Below are 23,218 nucleotides of genomic sequence, written 5' to 3' on the forward strand. Positions count from 1 at the left end.
GCATCCGCAAGAAAATGTGGCCTGTCATGATAATCACTGGAAAAAACATTCTGGATTAGTCTCCTTTTCTGATCTCCAGGAGGGGACTGCCAAGGAGGAGGTGACCATGAGGAGAAGATTAAAAGTCAGAGAAAGGGTAACATTCTACATGTTGGAATACGGAATGTCAAATTCCTTAGCTAGAAAATCCGAAAAGGAAAGTGCAGCGGCTAAATCTTGTTATAATCGGAGCCACAGAAGTGAAATTGGTAGAATGTAAGGATTTCTTGTCATATGCATATAGAGGGTAATAGCAAAAATAGCAGAACATGGTGTAACAGGTGATTCGTCGTAAATAAAAAGGAAAGGCAGAAAATGAGTTACTGTTAAAACCCGAATGATGCTATTGTTATCATCACACTTGGCAGCAAGCCAACACAGACAACAACAGCTAAGGTGTACATTCCTATGTTACAAGCAATTGATGAAGAGCATATCCTAATCAGACTGCCTATGAAGTATCGCTTCATTTGTATGCTTTCAGAAAGGACACAGTTCGTAGTAACTGAAGGAACGTCATCGAGTAAAAAAGTAATGATCTCTGGCATTCTCGAAGTAAGTGCTATAGACCTTCTGCTGTTGCTAATCTGCATAAATGATTTAGGAGACAATCAGAGAAGCCCTCTTAGATTGTTTGCAAACGATGCTGTCATTTGCCATCTAGTGAAATCTTCAAAGATAAAAACGAATTGCAAAGTCATTTAGACAAGACATCTGAATGGTGCGAGAAGTAGCAATTCACTCTAAATAATAGTGTAACATCATCCATATCGGTTCTAAAAGGAATTCTTTACATTTCGGTTACACGATAAATCACATAAATATAAAGGCTGTGAATTCAACTAAACACCTAGGGGTAACAATTACGAACAAGTTAAATTGGAGATACCCCATAGACAATGTTGCGGAGAAGGTAAACCAAAGATTGCGTTTTATTGGCAGAACACTTGGAAGTTTCATAGTATCCACTAAAAAGATAGAAAACACTAAACTCATCTGTCCCATGATAAAGTTTTACTGTGTGGTATGGAATCCTTACCAGATAATGACGGACGACATCGAAAAAGTTCAAAGAAGGGGAGCTCGTTTTGTACTATCGCGAAACAGGGGTGAGAGGCTCACGGATACGATATGCGAGTTAGGGTGGCAGTCATTTTAACAAAGGAGTTTTTCAATGCAGGGAGATGTTCTCACAATATTTCAACTTTCACCCCTGTCCTCCGAATGCGGAAATATTTTGTTGACGTCCATCTTCATAAGGAGAAATGATAATCGTAGTAAAATAAGAGAAACAGATCTCCCAGGGAGAGATTTAAGTGTTCCTTTTTCCGACGCTTTGTTCGAGAGTGGCACAATAGAGAAACAGTGTGAAAGTGGTTCGATCAGCCCACTTCAAGGCACTTAAGTGTGAAATGCAGTGTAATCATGTAGATGGATATGAAGAGATAGAGAACGTTTGTGAGAACACTGAACGGGTAAGGAGATGAAAATCGAATAATCGTAAGGGTTGGGAATGCAATGGTACAGTAAGGAAAATTAGGCAGATTTACCAGAGAATAAGGGCTCGATAATGGGAATAAAAATATGAGAAACACACCTTGAGTTCTACGATTAATTTCAACAAATATTAACAAATACACTGTTTAGAAGCACAATGGAGGGGTACAATGGGAAAATACCTGGAGACAAAGGAATATAAGAGCTGGATTACATGATGACCATATACAGATTCTGAAGTCAGATTTTGGACTGTTAGGCGTATTCAGCAACAGATACAGTCTTAATTCACAACCTAGTAATGATGAGCAGTATGTTGAAGTTGAAGAAAGTCTTTAGGCCGAATCAACATACAAAGGAAGGGGACAGTGAAATACTCTGGAACTGAGATGCGCATTTGATGTGCAATAGTGAATATCATAGAAGGAATTCAAAGACGAACATATGTAAACAAGCTAACCACAGAAATTTTACAAACAATTATAGGTATAACAAAAACACCTATGAGGGAATCGTAAGTTACTGAAGAAACACTTCAATTGTTTGGGGAAAGAAGGAAGCACAAAAAGTTCCTAAAAAAAGAGATGGATACAGTAATACAAAACGCTTAAAAATGAAATCAGTAGGAAGTACAAGGACGCTCTTGAAAAATGACTGCAGAAACAATTTTAAGTCATCATGCGGACTCAACGCTTTTTCTTAATCTTGACGGAATAAATTTAACTTTAATGCTTCATGTCAAATTCACAAATGTGTATTTTGAGTGTTATTAAACGAATAATCTTTATAAGCTTCTAATCTTATTTTATTTTTAAAAACACAGTTATTAATACTTTTCGATATTTTCTCTTCTTTAATGCATAAGTCTTCACCCTTAAACCACAGAATTCTTCCATTATCTTTAATCTTCTTGTTTATAGGCTATCTTCTTGCCAAAACTGATGTACTTCTCTTCATAGTTAGGAATCAAATCTATTTGTTTATCATTGTAATCAAGCTATTTCACAAACAAATGCGAATCATATCCTGATAAATTGTGTAGATATAGAGGAACAAATGAAGGCTGCTTCGATTGAAGATTACATAGATTGTTTAGAGGGGAAACGGACTTTACTGTCAAATCATCATAATGATGAACATTTTGACTTTTCTTTGAATATTGGCATCTATATAATAAACAAATTTTTGATTTTTCATGTCTTGATTGTTCTTCTGCTTTTCTTCAACATTTTGTTTAATACATTTTGTTCCCTTTTTATGAGAGTTTGGTCCTCTATAACAACAGAATTTTTATAATATCCACTAACATATTTATTATAATAACAAATATTTTGTAGTACCATAAGTGTCACTTAATTTTAATTCTATTAGCTTTATCTTCCCATTGTTAAATTATATCTGCCTTTTAATAGTTCCTTGTACAACCTGCTATGAACGTCATTTTCTGTTAATACAGGATATTTTTGAATTTTATCATTTTTTGGATTTGGTTCACAATTACACAGTTTTAAATGCCAACTGTCAGAGTCTGAATGAAGAATGAAAGGAATTTTCTCTGATGTTGATAGTGTTTAAAACTTACATTAACCCTTTCTTTGGTAATTCTACAATTAATGGTTTATTTAATAAATAATTTGGTGTATAGACATTCAATTTTTCCTTGTTGTTAAAATGTGGTAAAAACAAATGCATTTTAATTTATTTTGTTTTGTTATCTGAATTGAAACAACTGGAGATAAATCTTTTATACAAGAGTAGTGTGAATTTTCACCATTTTTGAAATAAAGCAGATTTATATATTTTTATTTCTTGCATTTTGTAACTTTTAGTAGATATACTTTATAATTTTCATCAAATGATGAAACATTAATTTTAGCCTCAATTTTTGTAATATTATTGCTCACAACTACAAACATAATTTTTCTAAGTTTTTGATCAATATCAAGACCAACATTTCTATATTTTTTTAACTATGCTACACATTTATTTCCAGGAAAGAAAGCAGATTCTACAGGCTATAGACAGTTTTGATCATTATTTTTCACATTAATATAAGTTTTCTTATTTATTATTGTTTCAGGCAGGTTACTATGAGATGAGTCTCTTAATGGAAAATATCTAGTAATTCCTAATTGCAAGCTATTAATACTATTTAATGCCCAACCTGGTCCTCATTTTCAATTTTTATATTTTCTAATCAAATCTGTTACATTCATGATTGTATAATGTTGTGCCTGAAACGTAAATTCCATAATTCTTTGATCTGTTTGATCTGATACTTGCAAAGTAGGATAAAATTAAATTTCAGTCCATGATTAATTTCTATAAAATTTTTCGTTATTTCCATAATTTTTGGCTTCGAAGCAGTCAAGAAAAAAATTAAGCTGAAATAACTTGAGATTGTTTCAGAAATTTGAATTCTGTAGTCTGTCTTCAAATGCTTTATTTACTAGATAATCATGAACTGTTCTTCAGTTTCTTGATTTCCCAAATACATTAGTAGCGAAGGGATGATTTTTTTCAATGCTTTAGTTTTATTGTTTTGAAAAATTTCATAACCATTTCCACTTGTAGAATAAGATAATTGCTTCAAAGTACTTTCATGATGTGTATTAGTAAATGTAATTAGATAAACTTTTTATATTTTACTGTATCCAGTCAGATTATTTCTTTTACAATAATGACGAAGTTCAACAATTGTGGATTGACCCATTTTGATCTTTATTTACAACAAATATATTTTTAACAGGATAAAATAAAAGATAAATTTAAGTGGCCTGAACCTGATTTTTAGCAGCAGATTTCCTATCTTTGTTATATTCAATAAAAAATTTCTTACATCCATTTTTATGTTTGTCTTTAGATGATAGGTTTGAATAAAAAGAATCTTAATCTTTAACTTCTTGGCAACCAATTTATTTTTTGAAGATATGTTTTCAATCAACTTGTTGTTCATCTTTTTACTTCAACAACAATAGCTCTTAATGTTCTTCACTCGGAATTCATCGTAAATTACTTCTGTAATAATATGCAGAAATGTGTTTACCACATATACAAGAAAATCATTTACTGTTGTATGCTCTTATATAGTTTTCATTCAAACATGATCTATATATATTCCTATAACCATCGTCTGTGTATTTCTGTAAGATAAAACTATGAGTTGATTTCTCTACTTAAAAATTTTGCGCTTCTCAGATATAATTACATCCATTTATATGGTTAAAAATTTAATAAGGAAAAATGAAATTTATATACTTGTACAATTTTACAGATTTTCCAGTGTATTTTGTAACACAGTTATTGTGTCAGGAACTAATGCGGATGGTTTCCTGCAGTCTATGCCTAGTAGCAATAAATCAGTTGCACAAGCTCTAACTACCTTTTTGTGATTTCATTATGTTCATAGAATGTATTGTCCTTAAAAAAGAAAACAACCCATTAATGTACCTAACAACAGAATTTATTCCAGAAGGTAATCTCAAAAATTCCCTGCTAGTAACTTCATGTATTTTATATTTAAAATTACATTCATCCAATTCTGCATACAAAAAATAACTACAAAATAAGAATATTCTACCTGAATATGTGTTGAATATACCATTTAATACTGTATGCTTACGTAATCCTGTACTATATAGTGTCTTTGGATATCCCAGGCTTTATTGCAGCGTTTGTAAATTTACCATATATATCAAGTTACTAACAAATAATACAACTTCACCATAAAGTATTTGATATACTCCATTTGTTTTTTGTAAGTCTTATGGTAAGAATGTTAACCAGTTAGTTATTAGCTGTGATTTATCATACAAATATATCCATAACCAATCTGATAAAAAATGAAAATACCGATTGAAAATAATAACTGATTTATCATAATGATTCACCCAGTTCACAATTGGTGTGCTTTTTGACATAGATGGCTATGTTGTTCGTACTGATATTTTTTTACCATACAAATTTTCAATAGCATCAACATCATCTTGAGATAAGTCTAAATTTTAGCCATTGTAGTAAGGTTAGATTATTGCTCCATAAACATTTGAAAGTCATAAACCTAATGGATGACCAATCTCATGAACTTAAACTTCAAATAGATTTGTTTGATGTTTTGGTATATTCCAGTCAATTCCCATGTACCACATCTCATCTTTACCCAAATGGATCTCTACTGGATCATTATTCACATGTAGAAAAAATTCATGACTTAACCACATTACCTTTTCCATCTAGTATGTCTGGACATCGATGATCATATATTTCATAATTATATGTTTCTCTTTACTTGGAATTAAGATATCAGGAGTATTGCATCATAACCACTTAAGGCTACTAATCTTCTACCTTTAAAATCAATAAGTCCTTCAGTTACTTTAAGACTGTTGCATAATTCTTTGTGAAATTGTTTAGACAAATTTTTTATTTTTGGATCAGTCTTCAGTTACAAATCTTTGAATTCATTTCCAATGTTTTCTAATTCTCTTCTGCTGTGCAGTTGTATGAAGTGGCTGCTGTAGTTACTTAAGGGCTGTACCTTTTTTCCAGAAATATACATCTGTTAGAATTAAAATGTTATAGAATTCAGTGACAGGGCTGCATCCATAAGTAATTGACGATAGCTTCAGTAAAAATATATGTAAATGGCTGCATATTACTTTACCATAATCTTGTATTCTTTTAATACTGTAATGAAGTTCATTTTGACCTAAATATATAACTAGTTCTTTTGGTGCATTACCACTGAGTGAATCCAACACGACAGCTACAGCAGGATGCAGTCATTGCCTTAGAGCTTTGCCTAATATAGTAGTGTATCCAATAAGTGCCATCATAAATAGACGTACCTAGATTTAATATTCTACATTTTACAGTTTTTGGTTCATTAGGTACTTCATCAGTCACGAAGATGCCTTGAAAATGCTTGATTTTTAGTTGTTTTACAAGATTTTGTACATCAAAATTTGACAAAGGTTTGTTACATTTTTATTATTCTTTTTACTTTCTTCACTCCAGTTTCTTTTTTCTCTGTTGCAAGGTATGTCTTGTTTGTTCTTCCAATTCTGCATCACCTTTATTTTTGTTTATAACTGCATTTGAAACAGCAGCTGCTCCTCCAGCCAGTGAATCAGTCATAGCTAAATATGATAAAGCTGCCAAAAATAATGGAAGAAATCCTTGTTCATGTTTTGTTAGTCTACATCAGTCTTTCTTTGTTTTAGATATTCAATAATTTTTTTACAATAGGTACATCTGATGTTATGATTAAATTTCTACCAATTTCGTATTCGTCTTCCTTTTTGGGAGCTTGTGTTAAAAATATTGCTCTTCAATATTCAGTTTAATTGTAATTGCATTTGGTTTAGTTTTGCCAAGAGGCAGCAATTTGCTATCAATGGTGAAGTTATTCATGTAAACAGAATAATAATTTAATGAGGATGAATATTTTTAGATAACACAGAAATGGTGCTATTGAAATTTTCCGATATTGATGTTTCACCCCATCCACTTTCATCAGTGTCTAAACCCACACAAAATTTTCTTTTTCTATACATTATACCTGTAACTGCAGTTGCAGACAATTTTTCTGCTAATCCGATGGTTGCGTTCTCTCTTATGCAGTTAGTTGAAGTTGTTCATAGAAAAATCTCTATGATCTGAGTAGGCATTATCATGTTGCTTACATGCTTCATGTAATGGATTGATTCCTCGTTGTTGTCTAGCTAATCCCTCATCTAGTTTGGTCCCCAGACTGCCAAAATTATAACCAGGTAGATGTATTTGGAAAGTAACTTATTAATTAATGTATTCCCATACTTTTCCAAAAAGTGTGAGGCAAGTTAATCAAAAATCTAATCAGATATCGTATTCCTTATGGATTATTGATAATGAAATCATTGAATTGATTTGTTAACTTTTGTGTTATTCCTGCTTCTTCAATATGATAATTTTTATTTCCAGTTAACTCTGCACCTTGGATTACTACTAGTCTGTTGATTAATTTCATACATCATTCATGCAAAGATATTCAACTTGTTTCTCAGAATATTTTTGTTAAGCTCTCATCTGTTTTTGTATCCAAATAAACTGAAAAATGTGAATTTGATTGTTATTGTCTTAATTTTAGGAAGTAGACACAAAAAATTTCTTTTATTCTTTTATGTGGATTATTATCAGAATATAATGCACCATAAAATTTTTCAGTCACATGATCTATAGCAATCTGTTATTGTGAAAAGATTCATTGGTTCATCTGTAGCTTCACATTCTTTTTCTTCAGTAGGTAATTCATCTCCATTCAACTGGAGTGATAAAAAACCAACATATTTAAATAAATGAACAGTTCTTAAATTAAAAACATAGCTTCATTATGGTTAATGTACTCCAATATTCTTTCACTTACATTTATTTTTTAGCATTTGATCCTCCTCATATTGTTCTTTATGTTTTAATTTTTTTCTATTTTTTTTCCTTCTTCATATTTATTCAGTGCATTCTTTATTTCTGATTCACTTAATGTGTAATCAAACTGTGGACTTTCATGCTGTTTTACTTGTGATTTTCGTACAATTCTTGAACTTTTTTCTGTTTTGTTTAGCTTTTTAACAACTCCTGACTCCTATTTTGTGAACATTTACTAAAGATAAAGAACATTAATATTTTTTTTCTAATTTCACTATAATGTAGTGATGTACAATATACCCCACTAAATTTGATATAGTATTTATATTCAGACTGCTAAGAAATCATTTATTCTCACTTTGTATATTCCCTCATTAGGCTTCCTAATCATGTCTTTCTTTTAAATCGTCAAACTTTAAATCACCACCAAGAAACTCATGATAAATATGAGCTCAATTTGTATCAACTTGTCTAAATATATTTAAAAATTTAGATATTGCTTTGGTATTGTCAAATATGTTTGGCCTAAATAAACACAATCTATTCCTTTATCTCTACCTCTAGTAAAACATTCTCTAACTACAACATGATTTTCAAAAATGAAGTCACCAAATACTACAGGAGGATTATCTTGACATTGATCCAGTAGTATAATTTCATCATCTTTTCAATAAATTTTCATTATTTTAGATGCAGTCCAAAGACTTCTTTAGCTGTAGCTTATCTTCCACTTTTACACATATCTACAACTTTTTGATATTTTGTTTGATCCAAACATTTGGAGTAAGTGTACAAATCACTGATCTTATTCCAGGTAGACCATTCTGGAGCTAAAATATAGTTGTCAATTATTAATGTTGTTTTTCCAAAGTACTTGGTCCCTTTACTCAACATTGAATAGAATTTGGTAAAAATTTAGCATATTTATTTTTTGATTTCTCTCTGGAATTCATATTTTTGGTTCCCAGTCTGTTTTTGTAGTTAATAATATTTTTTACTAGTAGTAAATGAGTCACTTATCCAGTTGGAATGTAAGTCGTCTGTTCTCAAGAAAAGATGGACTGTACCTAGACAAGATTGCTATAACAATGTTGCACTAGTTGGTTTTCGTACAAAATTTGTAACTCCAAATATTACATCAAAAAATAATAAATTGTATTGTGATGGAGAAACAATAGAAATTCCTGTTACTGAATATAGCTTGAAAAGCCTGGAAAAATTAGTTCATTCAAAAAAGCTTAACATACACTTAAAAGGAAATAAAATATTTAAATAGAGTTATTTTTGAGAGTGATATTAAATTTTACATGGATAAAAAATGTGGTATTGAAAATGTACAGTATTAACATTTAGTAGCCAAATTATTGAAGCCAATGAAAAAAACTGTTGCTTATGATGTTCCAAAATAACATCAATTTTAATTTGGCTGATGCAATGTTTGTAAAGCATACAGATCGTTTCCATTGAGAAGCTAACATTATTGCTTGATTCGAGCCTAAAGCTGAATTTGTTGCACCAATAATTTATGAACTACATAACCCCATATATATTCCAATTTTTGATGCTATTCAGGATTTATTAATAAATATAACTGACAAAAATGATAATTTAATTGATGTCATTGGTGGTTGTGTGATAGGTGTTTTAGAAATGGTTCAATAAAATTATGTGCTTATTAGATGATCACTTATGAGAGCCATCAGTTTTACTCATTCCCTGTGACTGAGATAAGTAAATATAACCTAAACGCTTTTAACAAGGATACTAAAATTAATATAAATGTAGAAGATGGATGGTTTCATCCTAATCATACACACTTGTACATAAGCTCTAAGATTCTTACAGTTGGTGCATCATATTACCCAACGTATGATGGAATGTACAATAAAAAATTTTATCGATAATTATGTGGCAAAGCTATTTGATTTTATAACAACAAAGAAAGGAAGTGGTAAGAATAGCAAAAATTCATGAAGACGCACCCATATACCGTTAAAAGCTGTAACGGTTTTCGATTGGAATGAACGAAGAGTGTGGAGACCTCATACATTACTACGAAGTACATAGCTTAAACCAAGGGGCATTCCTGGAACGGCTTTTTGATTTAAAACTCGCTATTGTTGAATTTATGTAGGAGAAACGCGTACAGGAACGAAAATCAGAACGTCCGACGTGGATTGCAGACTTCATATTTTAAATGGACTTGACTGCACACTGCTCACCGTAAAAGAATAGAAGCTAACTTCTTTCAGATTTTTTGCAGATGCATTTAAAAAGAAAATCGCGTTTTCGAAGGGACACATTCTGACACAGGCAGTCCATTTCCCTAAGCTCACTGGCGTTAAGGAAAGCGCAAGGTCTGAAGAAGTCATCATGGCCTTGCAAGAATTGAAAGGATAGTTTTATAAAGGTTTTTGGGGACACTGTCAGTCTTATGTCTCTTTTCAAGCTATTTCCGAGACCCTTTGCGTTTCAGTTGAAAGCTCCTTGCGCATGTGCAGACGTACCTGATTGACCTGCAAGGTAATTCCAGTTTCAGTGACAAATCTTTTTACCTTTAAGCTGTCCAGGACGTCTACCTTCCTTTCCTCAGGTAGATTCTCCAAGTCTCCATAACGGGGTTATAAAAGTGTTTTAACATTTCGATCGACATATTTGTGTGAAAGACTTTTTTTCGATTATGAAACCAAATAAGTCACAATTAAGTGACAACTTGAGTGCGAAACTCTGTGTCATTGTATGAGTCTGTCCATATGCCGATCGTTTGTACCAGATAAAAATATATATTATGTATTCAACGCGCGAAAAATAGTTTATTAATACTTAAACCGTGTTTTGTTTTTGATATATGTTGCAGAGAAATGTGAAACATAAAACCAAGTCGCACTCACCGCGACTGCAGTGTCATTTGACGGCGGCGCTTTCGCTGTTCCCACTCTTCCCTCTCCTCGCGCTCAGATAGCGCGGCGTGGCGTTGGGGGGAAAAGTCTTCCGAATTCCTCTCCTGCAATTGCACCCTACGTCCTCAATTACTTGCTGGATGTACTCCAATTTCCAACCTCTCTCTCTCTCTCTCTCTCTCTCTCTCCCTCCCTCCCCCACCTCCCCACCCACCCTCGCCCATGAACCATGGACCTTGCCGTTGGTGTGGAGGCTAGCGAGCCTCAGCGATACAGATAGCCGTACCGTAAGTGCAACCACAACGGAGGGGTATCTGTTGAGAGGTCAGACAAACGTGTGGTTCCAAAGAGAGGGAGCAGCCTTCTCAGTAGTCTGGATGATTGATTGCACTGGCCTTGTAACATCAACCAAAACAGCATTGCTGTATTGGGACTGCGATTAGCTGAAAGCACGGGTAAACCACAGCAGTAATTTTTTTCCGATGGCTTGCAGTTTTACTGTATGGTTAAATGAAGATGGCGTTCTCTTGGGTAGAATATTCCGGAGGCAAAATAGTCCCCCATTTGGATCTCCGGGCGGGGAGTAACCAGGAGGATGTGGTTATCAGGAGAAACAAAACGCATTCCATGGATTGAGCGTGAAATGTCAGATCCCTTAATGTACCAGATAGGTTAGAAAATTTGAAAATGGAAATGAATAGGTTAAAGTTAGATATAGTGGGAATTAGCCAAGTTCGGTGGCAGGAGGAACAGGACTTCTGGTCAGGTGAATGAAGGGTTATAAATTCATAATCAAATAGGGGTATGCTGGAGTAGGTTTAATAACGAATAAAAAAATAGGAATGCAGATAAGTTGCTACGAACAGCATAGTGAACGCATTATTGTAGCGAAGATAGACACGAAGCCCACGCCTACCACACTAGTACAAATTTATATGCCAACTAGCTAAGCAGATGAAGAAAAGATTGAAGAAATATAAATGAATAAGAGAGATTAATCAGATAGTTATGGGAAACGAAAATTTAATAGTCATTGGGGAGTGGAATTCGATAGTAGGAAAAGAAAGAGATGGAAAAGTAGTAGGTGAATATGGACTGAGGTTTAAGTATGAAAGAGGAAGCTGTCTCGTAGAATTTTGCTCAGAGCATAACTTAATCATCGCTAACTCTGCGCTTAAGAATCATAAAAGAAGGTTGTACATGTCGAATAGACCTGGAGACACTGGAAGAATTGAGATTGTCTATGTAACGGTAAAACAGAGATTTAGGAACCAAATTTTAAAGTGTAGAACGTTTCCAGGGGCAGATGTGGACTCGGACCACAATTTATTGTTTATGAACTGTAGATTAAAAGTGAAGAACCTGCCAAAAGGTAGGAATTTAATTAGATGGAACTTGGGTGAACTGAAAGAACCACAGGTTGCAGAATGTTTCAGAGGGAGCATTAGGGAACGATTGACAAGAACAGGGGAAGGGCATACAGTAGAAGAGGAAGAATGGGTAGCTTTGAGAGATGAAATAGTCAAGGCAATATAGGATCTAGTAAGTAAGAAGACGAAGGCTAGTAGAAATCCTTGGGTAACACAAGAGATGTAGAATTTAACTGATGAAAGGATAAAATATAAAAATGCAGTGAATGAAGTAGGCGAAAAGGAATAAACGTCTCAAAAATGAGATCGACAGCAAGTGCAAAATGGCTAAGCGGAAATGGCTGGAGGACAATTGTAAGGATGTAGAAGAATATATCACTGAGGGTAAGATAGATTCCGCCTACAGAGAAATTAAAGAGACCTTTGCAGAAAAGGTATGAATATCAGAAGCTCAGATGGAAAACCAGACCTAAGCAAAGAAGGGAAAGCAGAAGGTGGAAGGGATACCTAGCGGGTCTGTACGAGGGCAAGGTATTTGAGGGCAAGAGGATGTAGAAGAAAATGAGATAGGAGATATGACACTGCGTGAAGAATTTGACAGAGTTCTGAAAGATATAAGTCGAAACAAGGACCCTGGGAGTAGACAACATTTCGTTAGAACTACTGATAACCTTGGGAGAGTTAGCCATGACAAAACTCTTCCATCTGGTAAGCAAGATGTATGAGACAGGCGAAAAATCCTCAGACTTCAAGAAGAATATAATAATTCAAATTCCAAAGAAAGAAAGTGCTGACAGGTGTGAAAATTACTGAACTGCCAGTTTAATACGGGGATTATCCACAAAGTACATTACGCTTTCGTTAGTGTCCGTTAGGGGCGGGGCTAGCGCGGCTATCTTGGTGTCACGGCATTCCGCCGCTCAGTCGGCATCCTGCCGTGCTAGTGAGAGGTTCGTGCTGTACTCCGTTGAGTTACTGTGACAGTTTGAAATGTTAGCGTTAATTGAAAATGCCGCGACGTGTAAAGTGCGTGCTGTAATAAGGTTTCTGACTGCAAAAAACTGTACACCGATAGAAATCTATCGGCAGCTTTATGAAGTGTATGGGGACAACATAATCACTGAAGGTGGAGTGCGTCAATGGGTCATAAAATTTAAAAATGGCCGAACTAACGTTCACGACGAAGAGCGAAGTGGAAGACCCAGCATAGTGACTGCCGAACTTGTCGAAAAAGTCGATGCCGCGGTCCGTGAAAACCGTAATTTCACAATAACGGAACTCTCTATGAGTTTTCCACAAATTTCACGAAGTTTGTTGCACGAAATGATTACCGAAAAGTTTGGTTACCGCAAGTTTTGTGCAAGATGGATACCAAAAATCTTGAGAGAGATTCACAAAAGTCAGCGAATGGCTGCAGCGTTAACGTTTTTGGACGCTTACGAGAAAGATGGCGACTCATTACTCAATCGCATCGTTACTGGTGACGAAACATGGGTTAAACATGTGAACTGCGAGACAAAATGCAGTCAATGCAATGGGGGCACACAAATTCCCCCCAAAAACCCAAGAAATGCATGCAGTCGATGTCGACAAGGAAGGTGATGGCGACTGTCTTTTGGGACAGAAAAGGTGTGATTTTTGTGGATTTCCTGGAAAGAGGCACTACAATAAACTCTCAAAGGTATTGCCAAATTCTGCACAACCTCAGAAGAGCAATAAAAAACAAGCGAAGGGGAAAGTTGGGCTCAAAGATCTTGCTGATTCACGACAACGACCGGGCCCACACGGTAAATGCCACTCGTGAAGTTCTCGAATCTTTTAAGTGAGTGTTGTTTCCTCATCCGCCGTACAGTCCCGACCTGGAACCGAGTGACTTCCACTTATTCCCAGCAATGAAGAAGTGATTGGCTATGCAGCGTTTTGATGACGATGCACAGCTTCAAGAAGAGGTAACCACGTGGTTGAAGGCGCAGGCGGCCAAATTTTACGACGAAGGAATTTCCAAGCTCGTCCATCGCTACGGTAAGTGCCTTAATTTAAATGGCAACTATGTAGAAAAGTAGTATTTAAGTATGGCTTTCATCTGTATATAATAAAAAAAATTCCAAAACGTAATGTGCTTTGTGGATAGCCCTCGTAGGTCACGGTTGCAAAATACTAACACTAAATCTCTACAGACGAATGAAAAAACTGGTAGGTGCCGACCTCGGGGAAGATCGGTTTGTATTCCATAGAAATGTAGGAACACGTGAGGCAATACTGACAATATGACTTATCTTTGAAGATAGGTCAAGGAAAGGCAAACCTACGTTTGTAGCAATTGCAGACTTAGAGGAAGCTTTAGACAGTGTTGATGGGAATACTCTCTTTCAAATTCTGAAGGTGGCAGGAGTAAAACACAGGCAGCGAAAGGCTATTTACAATTTGTAGAGAAACCAGAAGGCAGTTATAAGAGTCTAGGGGCACGAAAGGGAAGCAGTGGTTGTAGCCTTTCCCCGAAGTTATTCAATTTGTATATTGAGCAAGCAGTAAAGGAAACAAAAGGAAAAATTTGGAGTAGGTATAAAGTCCAGGGAGAAGAAATAAAAACCTTGATGTTTGCCGATGACATTTTAATTTTCTCAGCGACAGTAAAGGACTTGGAAGAACAGTTGAACGGAATGGACAGTGTCTTGAAAGGAATATATAAGAGGGACATTAACAAAAGCAAACCGAGACAATGGAAAGTAGTTGTATTAAATCAGGTGATGCTGAGGGGATTAGATTAGGAAATGAGACAAAGTCGTAGATGAGTTTTGCTATTTGGGAAGCAAAGTAGTTGATGATGATTGAAGCAGGGTGGATATAAAATGTAAAACAGGAATGGCCAGGAAAGTGTTTCTGAAGAAAAGAAATTTGTTAACACAGAGTATAGATTTAAGTGTCAGGAAGCAGTTTCTGAAAGTATTTGTATGGAGTGTAACCATGCATTGAAGTGAAACACTTTAGACAAGAAGAGAATAGAAGCTTTGTAAATGTGGTGCTACAGAAGAATGCTGAAGATTAGATGGGTAGAACATGTAGTTAATGAGGAGGTACTGAATAGAACTGAGGAGAAGAGGAAATTGTGCAGAACTTGACCAGAAGAAGGGATTGGTTGGTAGGACACAATTTAGTATTGGAGGGAAGCGTGGAGAGTAAGAATCGTAGAGGGAGACCAAGAGATGAATGCACTAACAACATTCAGAAAGATATACGTTGCGGTAGTTAGGCGGAGATCAAGAGGCTTGTACAGGATAGAGTAGCATGGGGAGCTACATCAAACAAGTCTGTGGACTGAAGGCCACAACAACACATTCCAGCCTCTGTCTTCCTCTACAGTTTTTACCCTTTACAGTTCCCTCTAGTACCATGGAGGTTATCCCCTGAGGCCGTAATAGATGTCCTGTCACCCTGTCTCTTCTTCTTGTCAGTGTCTTCCACATGTTCCTTTCCTCGCCGATTCTGTAAGGAACCTCCTCATTCCTTACCAGTCCACCTAGTTTTCAACATTCTTCTGTAACACCACATCGCAGTCTTCGATTCCCTTCTGTTCTGGATTTCCCACAGCCCATCTTTCACTATCATACAATGTTGTACTCCGAATGTATATTCTTAGAAATTTCTTCCTCACGTTGGGATCTATGTCTGACACTACCAGACTTCTCTCGGCCAGGAATGCCTTTTCCCCAGTGCTAGTCTGATTTTTAAGTCCTCCTTGTCCCGTCCATCACAGGTATACTACATGATCCCCGAGTGTAATGTTAAGTTTCTCGCTGTTCTCATTTATGCGCTCCTCATTACATTGGTCTTTCTTCGAGTTACTCTCAATCCGTATTCTGTGCTCAATAGACTGTTCATTCCATTAAATACATCCTGCAGTTCTTCTTCGCTTTTACTGAGGACAGCAATGTCATCAGCGAATCTTATGGTTGATATCTTTTCACCCTGAATTTTAATCCCACTCTTGAACCTTTATTCCCCTCATTGCTTCCTCGATGTACGGATTGCACAATAGGGGCGAAAAACTGCTTTCTTGCCTTACACCTTTCTTAATGTCAGCACGTCGTTCTCGGTCTTCCAGTTTTATTGTTCCCTCTTGGTTCTCGTATATATTGTGTATTACTCACCTTTCCCTATAGATTAGCCCTATTTTTCTCGCAATTTCGAACATCTTGCACCATTTTGCCACTTCTCTGTGGAGTTCCAATCACAATAATGTAGCACAACAAAGAACAGTATATCCTTTACAGCTTAAAACTGCATCTCCTTTAAAAAGAGGCTTTGGGTTATTATAAAGGACTATAAAAGCTGTTACCGTAAGAGCATGCAAAAATTTAACAGGACGTAGAGGATGCTCCTCTGAGCAGTTTGAGGTAGGGAACCTGGGGTCTGAGAAGCCAGCTACCATTACCGTGTACTTTCTTTTACATTAGCTAGAGTTAAATGCAAATACCATCATTGACACAATGAACGTACCATTTGTACTTCATGTTACAAAATGTGCTGAAACTGAGGTTATGAACCTTAATGCAAGCATGACGTCGGCGAACAAGATTCTGGCGCACCCTGTCAAATATCCTTGATGTGTTTCGAATCACATCACAGGCAGCTACAATTCTGGCAACTAATTGCACCTGCGTATGCTCTGGGGTCTCATAGACGACTTTGACCCCAAAGGAAGTAAAGTGGCCATTGTGGCCGAGCGATTCTAGGCGCTTCAGTCCGGAACCGCGCTGCTGCTACGGTCGCAGGTTCGATTCCTGCCTCGGACATGGATGTGTGTGATGTCCTTAGGTTAGTTAGGTTTAAGTAGTTCTAACAAGGGAACCTCCCCATCGCACCCCCCTCAGATTTAGTTATAAATTGACACAGTGGATAGGCCTTGAAAAACTGAACACAGATCAATCGAGAAAACAGGAAGAAGTTGTGTGGAACTATGAAAAAATAAGCAAATTATACAAACTGAGTAGTCCAAGTGTAAGATATGCAACATCAAGGACTGTGTAAGCTGAGGAGCGCCGTGGTCCCGTGGTTAGAGTGAGTAACTGCGGAACGAGAGGTCCTTGGTTAGAGTCCTCCCTCGAGTAAAAATTTTACTTACTTTATTTTCGCAAAGTTACGATCTGACCGTTCATTCATTGACGTCTCTGTTCACTGTAATAAGTTTAGTGTCTGTGTTTTGCGACCGCACCGCAAAACCGTGCGATTAGTAGACGAAAGGACGTGCCTCTCCAATAGGAACCGAAAACATTTGATCGAGAATTCATAGGTCAACCGATTCCTCCACAGGAAAACACGTCTGAAATATTCTATACGACACTGGTGACGGCATGTGCTTCACATTACAGGAATATGTTGTCGACCCACCTAACTTGCACACTTGGCGAATGGGTAAAAAGTTTCTTCTACCTTGCCCGATTTAGGTTTTCTTGTGGATGTGATAATCACTCCCAAAAAAGTGATGAAAACATAAGAGTTTGTCACATAAACGGCAACAAATGAATGCAAGTTTCACAGTCGCACAGTTTTCCCTGTGCTCTGTCAAAACATACGTTTTTAACGTTTTCAAGTTTTTCCGTGTGCAGACCGTCAAATCCTGCATGTGTCCAAGCAAATCTGAACATGTCCTGGAATTTTGGAGAGCGAAGTTGATCATGTCTGAGTGCATGAACTTTGATAATTGTCTGAAAATAAAAAATTAAAACTTTTCACTCGAGGGAGGATTGAACCACGGACCTCACGCTCCGTAGCTGCTCGCGGTAACCACGGGTCCACGGTGCTCGTCGGTGTACACGTACCTTGATGTGGCTTATCTTGGACACGGACTACTCAGTTTGTATATTTTGCTTATTTTTTTCATAGTTCCATATAATTTCTTCCTGTTTTCTCGATTTATCTGTGTTCAGTTTTTCATGGCCTATCCCTGTGCCAACTTATAACTAAATCTGAGGGGGATGCGATGGGGAGGTTCCCTTGTAAGTCTAGGGGACTGATGACCTCAGATGTTAAGTCCCATAGCTCTCAGAGCCTTTTGAACCGTTTGATTCAGGTGTGGTGGCCTCGTAGACCATGGAATAGGACCTCCTCTTCTAATCCAGCTCCTGGAAATACAGTACATGTCGCCATTCAGAGGGCCAGGTAGAAGATATGATCCAGTGGGATTGTCATCTACAATGTCGGACCAGATATTCACAGCAAAACGTGCTTGATGGTGTGACTCTACTACAGCGTGAAGGTTTTCGTCATCCATCGCATGGCTATTCCTGCTGCTCGAAATACCATCACGATCAAATCATGCCTCGTCAACAAACAGCACGATTTGTAGGACTGATCGATCAGTCCACTGTTGGAGCAACCACTGACACAATGCGACCCTCGGTGCAAAGTCAGTCACAAGCATTGCATAGACTCGTTCTAGGTGATATGGGTGTAATTGTTGTTCGTGGAGTACTTGCCATACTCTAGTATATGCAAAGCCCATTTCATGTGCAATGCGACGAGTACTTGTGTGGAGTCCGCTGCAGTACGTTCCAGAACGTTGTCTTCAAAATCGTGTGTGCGACTGGTCCTTACGTTGGCATGTCCCTCCTTTCTTCTTTTCAATGAACCAGTCTCCGGCGTTCGTCGATTGAGAGAAATAAACATTCGTGTTAGGAAATCGTTCCCTGTACTCCATTCAGCAGCGAGAGCGTTGGGTACTTTCCCATACAAAAGGGGCATGTCAGCGAGTTCTGCGAAATTGTACCGGTACTGCTCCATCGTAGTGTAATGCACGTCTCTAAACAGCACTGAGTTATGAACAGGTCTTTCGTTGGTTCATAGCACGTTCTGTCATGGGACAATGTAAATACAATACAACAAAATGGTTCAAATGGCTCTGAGCACTATGCGACTTAACTTCTGAGGTCATCAGTCGCCTAGAACTTAGAACTAATTAAACCTAACTAACCTAATGACATCACACACATCCAGGCTCGAGGCAGGATTCGAACTGGCGACCGTAGCGGTCGCTCGGTTCCAGACTGTAGCGCCTAGAACCGCACGGCCACTCCGGCCGGCACAATACAACAGAGCTACCTTATGAACAAGTAAAGTAAACAAAACCTGCATCATGACTTTCAAGTAATCAGGCTCGTCCTCCTTGTTTCCTTGCAGGAAATAAGGAATGTACATGTAAATAAAGAGCACAGTACGTATAAACTTGTACGCATGGTGGTTGTAAATAAGATGGAAAACAATAATGCTGGCCAAGGCAGTAGAAAAGTTTACTTCCATATCTCCTTAAGCTGGCTTCTGCGACCTCAGGTTCCCTATCTCAAATTGTTCAGTGGAACATTCTCTATACCCTGTTACATTTTTGCATGCTCTTACGGAAACACTCTGTAGAATAATAAAGAACATTATGTCATTTACACTTTAAAACTGTATCTGCTTTAAAAACAGGTTTTGACTTGTTATAAAGCACAGTTTGTGAACGCTCATTTCCTGTTAAGCTCGGTTCAAAACTGATTTTGTTCTGAATGAACTATTCAGTTAAGCTGTGTCCCTTATGCGAGTTGCTGTAGTGGGGGCTTCATATGTCTGAACAGTATGATTCGGTGCATTATCAATAACAACAATAGGTTTACTAACAGCTGGTGTCTTAGGAATCAGTTTCTCCTCTAAACATTTGTGATAATCCTTCCCATCCTCCTGAGAATCTTGGAGTTTAGATTTCGAATCATAAACTGATTCTGTTCCCCCTATGAAACCCATTGACCCTCCAGCGTGGACAACAATATCTCCTTGGTCAGCACAGTTATTAGTCATTACACCCGGAACTTCTTCATGCTACCAGCATTTTTTACATGGTATGAAGTGTTTGTTGCCACGTTCATCCCAGGATGCCACTGCTTTATTTAGCCCTGTTTCATTATTTCTGATTACACTCAAGTATGCAGCACGGTTTTCAACAGTGCCACAACGCTTTGCGAAGATGGTTTTCGTGTTTTTATACTTTTGCAACGAAATCCCACCTCTTTCAAAATTTTCCAATATATTTCCCCTCCCTCCTAAAAATTTATCTCTGTGTTTGAAAACAGAAGCAGCTTTCTCAACGATGGAATTGCCATCCTCTGCTCAAAATACACCAAAAACTTTCTTCGAATGAGTGCTTCATCGAAGTCATGTAGAGGAACTACTTTCCTCGAATGTCTTTGTTTTAGAGGAGTTTTAACTGTTTACCCGAGTTCTTCCGATTTCTTAAAGTCTTTCAAACTGAAGTATTTTTGACTGCTCTACAAGTTTTGTCGCTCGCAAGATTGCTTTCTGTAGAGCTGTCATTACCTGATTCTGCTTCGCTTCTTCCTGGCAAATTCTAAGACATTTCTCGAATTTTTTGTGCGGCAGGTTTCAACGTCACCATTAAAAAATATTGTATCACTGTAATTGTCATGTCAAGAGCTATCGAATGCAGTTATAAAAAGTATACGGTTCCACTTAAAAAATCATACTTGCGTCAGTATCTCCGTTGATACCAGCGCTAAAAACATTAACAAAAAAGGAAAAGATAAAAAGAATACGTGCAACTCGACGCTCTAACATTTGCCGAAAATCGCGTTTTGATATGTGTAATCGTTCACGAAATAAAAGGAGTGGCCGAGCGTTTCCAGGCGCCACAGTCTGGAACCGCGCGACCACTACGGTTGGATGTGAGTGATGTCCTTAGGTTAGTTAGGTTTAAGTAGTTCTAAGTTCTAGGGGACTGATGACCTCAGAGGTTAAGTCCCATAGTGCTCAGAGCCATTTGAACCATTTGAACGAAATAAAAGGGATGTTACGTCTTTTGTGCTCATTCCATATGTGTCCTCCTTTGTTAAGCTAGCAATCAGTCTCATTTACTTGACTCCCAAGGACGTATATAGTCGCATGTGATTGTCACGCCACGGTTATCTTTCCATCGGAGACACAAGTCCTGAAATTTTTATCAGCCACAAAAATCACTGTTACCACTAAGATTAGCCGTCACTGTTTAGTCAATTTTTTTGCAAAAAGCAAAAGAAACTGTGTGTTTCGAAATAGGCTTTGGTAGAACCACATTATAACAGCTACGTTCAAATTATTCGGCAATAAGTTGTGGGTTTCTAAGAACTGGCTTTCTAAGAATCGTTTTATTCTGGCCCGTCCATCAGCATATTGTCAGTCTGCTTAGTGGACTTCACACGGGAGTATGGTACCAGATTATGATACTGTACAAAGATTAAATAACTACAGCACTGAATTTTCTTTTGGCTATACCAGACATATTCCGAAAGTAATGTCCGACCAGTCGCTAAACAGAAACAGTGAAAATACGACAAAGCTTTGCATAGGTGTGTTGGACAGTGTCTGTAGTACGCCTATTGATCGTGTCACGCCTGTCTTTTCAGTTTTGAGCGCACAGTGAACACTTTAAGATGCCTAGCTAACAGTGTCTCCGGCCAAGAGTGCCCGTGAGAGATTTCGCCTGATTTGATGCACCCCACAGAACGTTACTGTCAGGCGCTTCCTTCTTCATGACAGTTCTCGGTCTCACTGTTTCATCGCCCTCCATACAGCCCAGACTTTTCTCCCTCTGATTTTCATCTATGCTGACATGAACCACTTGCTATGAAGTCAACGTCAGATCAGCGTAGAGAATTGGCGAAAAGTGCAGGCGACTGTCATCTATGACGAGGGTATTGGAAAGTTGGTACAAATGTCTCAGACGGAGCGGCGACTACGTAGAGACGTTGTTGGAAGGCGTGGTTGAACTACTGCAAATAAAACACTTTTGATTTTCAATGTGGTTTCTATTTCGCGACCGATGGTTCTTTACTTTCGGAATACGCCTCGTATAATACATTTTACTATTGAAAGCAACGACTCCAGATGGTTTTTATTTTAATTGATGTCATACTATAAAAATATTGTCACACGGACATCTGAAGATGATCGATTGATTGAAACCGGCAGTTAATAAAGATCTATTTAGCTATATCTTTCATCGGTTCTGAATTTCACGTTTTTAAAAACACTCACGAACTGAGGAACGCCACAACCCGCAGAAAACGCATCTTTGTGAGTTTCAGGCGTAACGTGGCTGATCATTGATCGGAATGGCTTTTTGGCGCTTGACGCTTCGAGTTGTGACTGACCAGCAGTGAATCACAAGAATGCATTTCAAGCGGGATGGCGAGGCCATTTGTAATCTAGATCCGAACAACTGATTGGGCGACCTGTTCTCCCGTTATGACTTCGGCACTCACTCCATCGTCGAATGCTTAGTGCCTTGCCGCTCCGTGAAATTCTTCTGACGAATAAGGAGAATAGCGACTAAGGCTGGGTTTGGCTTGTGTGGAAACGCTGTCTGCATTAGAATGGGCCTCCTTTGGCGGTGCCGGACTGACAGCTGTCGTGGACAGCTCTGTTCGACAGTTGGCCGTCTGCTGGAAACACGCCGCCATCAGATACGGGCGCTTTTGATTCTCTCGGTGCAGCTGCGCCCTATCGGTTTTCTGATTACGTATCGGTGGTGGCCATCCGACCGAGACCCGCATCCGTCGCGGGGACGGCGTCCATGTTATCGATGCCTTGTCAGAGAGCAGTAATAACGTCTGCGCCCCGATAACGCCGACCTGATGGATGGAGACTGACCCACTTTCGTTTCTCTCTCTCTCTCTCTGTCCCGTTGACGGACGCAGGAACACAAAGGATCCAATCCACCTTTCATCTAGCGCTCCTTCTGCCCATGTAAAATACTCCTCCCACCCTTCCACTCACGGGCTTCCGCAAAAATTTATCCAGGTGGGGGGCAAAATCCTAATAATGGATATACACTGGTGTCCAGAATTAAAGCAACAAACTGCTATTATCCCCGTCCTGTGCCGAATTCACGATATAATCATACAAACCGTCAACTGATGTCGTTATGATCATGTTCTGTACGGAAGATGGCATTCCGATCAACGGACAACCACGCCAGCAATGACG

The sequence above is a fragment of the Schistocerca nitens genome, chromosome 5, assembly GCF_023898315.1.
Source record: "Schistocerca nitens isolate TAMUIC-IGC-003100 chromosome 5, iqSchNite1.1, whole genome shotgun sequence".
NCBI classification, from domain to species: Eukaryota; Metazoa; Arthropoda; class Insecta; order Orthoptera; family Acrididae; genus Schistocerca; species Schistocerca nitens.